Below are 5,259 nucleotides of genomic sequence, written 5' to 3'. Positions count from 1 at the left end.
TCCGAACAGACCCCCCCCCCCCCTTTTCAGGCGAGTTTTAGTAGAGAAATCACACAATGTGTATTATGATTCTTTACGTATGTTAACAATATATACTGATGATTAATATTTTAACCAGTTGTTTTTTTTTTGTATAGTATGTTGTTCCTTTCTTTAGTAAGCTGGGCGATTTGGTGGGATGGGGGTAGGGGAAGCGATTGCGTTGATCCCGCTTCCCTTCCCCCGACCCTAACCCTTCGAGTGGGGGGGGGGCGGTCCATTTTTTTTGTTGTAGAAATGATACTTTGTTAACAGACTTTGTTACATACCTTTTTACATATCTTTATATTATGTCGCCCCCTATCTATTATGTTGGCCGATTCTGTATTGTGGAGGGGAGGGGGGAACGATTATATCTACTGCCCTTCCCATCCAAACTATTTGAGTGGTTGGGCGGTCCGATCTTTGTGTAGAAATCATAGTTTGTGAACAAAATTATTTGAATATGTTTGTATTATGTCGCTTTCTGGTATGTTAGCCGATTCGGTGTGTTGTGTGTGTGTGTGTGTGTAGGAGGGCGATTGCGTCTACTGCCCTCTGCACCTAAGCCTTTGAGTGGGGAGGGGAGGTGGTGCAATTTTAATGCAGAAATCATAGTTTGAGAACAAAATTAGTAAATATAAGGTACATTTTCTCAATCCGCAATCTAATCTTAAATTCAATCCTTTGCAAATGTAAAATGAAACAAGCCTTGTCGGTATCTGTGTAACCGTGGTATAGGCAGTAGATGCACTCGCCCCATCTCATTCCAACATGTCCATTCCTTTGGGGGTGTGGTTGGGGGGGGGGGTGGGTGTATTTTATAAGGGAAGTTTTACAATTTGTGTAAAAAAAAGTTATTAATGCTAAACATTACCTTCTTAAATGAAGTCGCACTCACCCCCGCCCCCTTCTTCTAATGACCAATACAATAAAAAGTAATAAATATAAAATGTAAAGAGACCCCGTCTCTGATTTATCGTTTTCATGACTTTAGAAACATGACATTCAAATATGGCCACAGTTTTTATGTCATTTCGTCCTCATCTTCTAAACTTTTTATCTCTGAATGAGTTCGTCGCTATTATTTGGAAAGAAAAAACTTCACGCCTATATAGAACAAATAACAAATAAGTTTTGACTTCATTTTCTTTTTTCCTTGTCGCTTGTTTTCCAAACCTTTTCTCAATCCCAGATTTTTCGATTGTACAAAAAACTTTGGGCCTAGAACTCAATTTGAAATAATATTTAAACTGCTTAAAATAAAAAAAATAAATGTAAGACTAATAGACCGCATTTATTGTTCTTCTCTCTCACTAACTTTTTTTTATTATAGAACTTTTAGACTAATAATAGTTATCTTATATATTACAGACATTACTTCAAAAAAGAAGATAGTTACTTCCAACGTATTTTATGTGTTAATCTAGTCATGCATGTAGGTCAATGATTTAAATTCTACGAAGTCGTTTGTTTTCTTTGCTGAATCAGGCAACCCATTCAATTCGCTAATGGCACTAGGGAAGAAGGAGCGCTTGAACGAATTTGCTCTAGCAAGTGGAATGAAAAAATGTGCCTCTATCGTTCTGTCTTTCTGTTTCATGAGGTTTTGTTATTGTATTTGTAAGTTATGGTTTAGTGTTGTATGTATTATAGCTACTTTAGTTTTATTCTTCTGTCCTGAAGTATATTCTAATAGTGACCAAACTTAAGTTAAATCACATTTATTTTTATATTTTTGGTGGATTTGTAATAATGTCATATCATAAACCCTAATGTTTTGCTTGATTTTTAAATAATTTCATCAATATGGGTATTACCTTTCACTAATTATTACACCTAGATATTTTGAATTTTTTGTCTGGTTTAGTTCTGTAACCAGACGAAATCTCACAAAGATATAATGAACCAAATGGATTTTCTTAAATATGAAGTGTTTGAAGTGTTGATTTTTTAGCGGCCCCCGAAAGGGAAAAAGACGCTATTAGTTTTGTGCGAAATGTCTGTCCGTCTGTCCGTCCGTCCCGTTTAGATCTCGTAAACTAGAAAAGATATTGAAAATCCGACATCACAATATTTTAGACCATTCAAAGTTCTGATGCAACGGCTACTTTTTTTTTTTTCGGAAAGCGAAAAAATCTAATTTTTAAAATCAGTTATGCAAGCAGTTTTTTAAAGAGAAAAATCTAATTAGTATGCATTATAAGTTAAACCTAAGTTAAAACGAATAGTAATCTTGTAAATGTCATTTACGTGAACAATTTTTTATTGCGGCAATGGTTTTTTTTTTTTTTTTTTTTTTTGAGCATTTGAATAAGAGATTGAGCCTTTTCAAAACAATTATATCTTTTATAAGATTTCAGTTAGGCCAGGAGAGGCGCGGTAGCTTGGCTTCCGGACCGGGGGTCCCGGGTTCGAATCCTGGTGAAGACTGGGATTTTCAACTTCTGAATCCTTAGGCGCCTCTGAGTCCACCCAGCTCCAATGGGTACCTGATATTAGTTGGGGAAAAGTAAAGGCGGTTGGTCGTTGTGCTGGCTACATGACACCCCCGTTAACCGTAGGCCACAAAAACAGATGAACTTTACATCATCTGCCCTATAGACCACAAGGTCTGAAAGGGGAACTAGTTAGGCAAGGTTCACATCTAACTTTGCATTCATTTGCACCTATCCTTTGATCTGCTGTACCGTTGGGGCACTACACAAGATCTGTCAACCTTCTTTCTCCATTCCTATCTCTCATTTGTCTTTGATATAATTTCATTTGGATGTTCTTTCTGAAAATATTGAAGCCTGCCTAAGTGGACCACTTCGGGGGTCGATTTTGAGTTTGTGTTTCCACACAAACTGTCTCTGTAATCTTGTTTAATATCATTTTTGTAAGTAAAATGTTTTTTCGGGTGAGCCCCTTAAATTTCCCATAATCTAAATTAGTTTTTCTTAAGCTGTGGGGCGCGTTTTGCTGACAGGGGTTGAAGGTGTCCTTGTTTATAGGGAAAAATAGTTTGTATTTGTAATGTAGTTAGTACCTATAAATTCATATTGAATATTGTTAAAAAGTCTCTTATAAATTAGACATTTTAACATGTATCCACCGAACCAATTCTAACCATTTTGCGATAGTTAAAAAAACGGTCGAATTTCTCCAGCCCGTTGAACCATCATTCAGTTTAGGTCTTCTGGTGACCAACATAACCTACTACATGAGATTTTGCTTAGCATGAAGATATTCTTTCGATGAATACGTTTACTCTACATGTGCTTCGATACTCACTTCAGTATCGGCCCGTGCCACCCACCTTACTTTATTTTATAGTGATAGTGAGCCGTAGACGCCAGGAGAATGCATTTGTGCGTTTAAATAAGCAAGAAAACGCTTGGCGTTGGGGCACCGACCCAAGCCCCAGTGAGGAAGCGCTTACACCCTTTTTTAGGCTAATTAATGAATTTAATTATTTTTAGGATAATTACATACACTATTCCTGTACAGTTAATTGTCATGTATCTTTAACAAAAAATATATATGTAAAATATATGTTTACACTTTTTATGGATATTTTTCAGTTACATTTTTCTTTAGTTTATGGAGGCACTGATCATTTGGAAGTGAGGCCCGGAGAGTGGCATTGTCTGCAGTTTCGTAAATCCGACCATGCTTTCAACCACATGATGTAGACGACACACACACAAACACACAATCTTCGTATTTCATTGTTCATGTTCCAGATCCACATTTTTAATCGTTCTACGTTTTTGAAACATGTGATTCACATCCCTTCGTCCCCCGCCCCCTTCTTCATTACTTGGCCACACGTGGAGCTCACAATGAATTCTTGTCATTAGCAAATTAGTAACTGGTACTCTTAGTTTGGGGGGGGGGGGGGGCGAGACGTAACAATGTTAAGGGCATTTAAAAAAAACATAAACAAACAAAAAACAAAGGAAGCATAATGAAGACATCTGTTTTAAGAAAATCATTTTGTCTTTTAAAAAAATCATTCTCTAACGTGTGAGGCGGGTGGTGTTTGGGTATAGATCCATGTAGAGATTGGCTAGACTTATAACTAGCTTGTATTATACTTGGTTGAGGTTTTAACTAGCTTGCATTATACTTGGTTTGCTCCTCCAATTAGCCGAGTAGAGTCAACAGAGCTGTAGCATTGACTTGGAACTACTCATCTTGGTGAGATGGAGAGAAACGGGAAACCCAACTGATCGCAGAACTAAACGGGGAGTAACTCTAGACAGTTTGTCGCCTAACAGGGGCCAGGCAGGGGGAGAGAAGCTACGCATCGACTATCAGTTTCCACGACCGTTTATCGGTAACTGGAGAATTATTACATTTCTCTCTCACTGGACACGACGCTATTCTTTCTCCTGAATTCCCCCCCCCCCATATCCTCTCTCTTCTTGCCCTGCTGAGACGCCTCTGGAATAACAAAAGAACGAATTTGAAAGTCAGCTTCGATTTGAAAGTCACATACGATTGTTAATTGCATCATTTACAACTAGTTTTACATGACCAGAATTATTTTTTTCTTACATTTGTACATGATTAGATAGAATAGATTTTAGATTTTATTTCACTACCAGCAGTACACACCGGCTACGCCCGTTGATTTGTTTCTAGCCTTTAGATTGTTTAGTATGTCTGGAACATCCCCTCCTTCGCTTTCTTTTCAATTTCCATAAACGGGCCACATTTTAACAATCTCCCTAACATACTTTTAACCTGTGAATTGTTGTATGTGTTACACTGAAAGTAAACGGGCCGCTATCGTTCTCTTTCTATCTCTCTCTCTCTCTCACTCTCTCTCTCTCTCTCTCTGAAACACCAATTTTTATTAATCTGTTATTAACCTGGGCATGCTTAAAGTTCGTGAAATCTAGTATTACTTTAAATTATCTGGCCCCGCCCCAACCCCCTTAAACGAAAATGAAAATCGTACGTACAATCTCTGACTTTTCTTCGGCTTATCAATTCAATATTGAATATACCCTCTGTTGCTTTTCGACCGTAACTAACCCCCCTCTTACACAAACCCGCTTTTAACACTTTTCGGCCCTTTTTTAGCATCCTACGAGCCTTTACCACACACTTTTCAGCTTTTAATTTTTCTTTACATACAGTACCTTTTGTTAATTTTACATTTTTATTAGTATCCTTAAATTTTAAGGCAAGCAATGTACATTTTTTATATGATTTATAAAATTACTTCACAGATCCAAATTTCAGTGT

This window comes from Biomphalaria glabrata, chromosome 8 (genome assembly GCF_947242115.1).
Source record: "Biomphalaria glabrata chromosome 8, xgBioGlab47.1, whole genome shotgun sequence".
NCBI lineage: Eukaryota > Metazoa > Mollusca > Gastropoda > Planorbidae > Biomphalaria > Biomphalaria glabrata.
The sequence above is the reverse complement of the archived record's forward strand: the minus strand, read 5'-3'. Positions refer to the sequence as shown.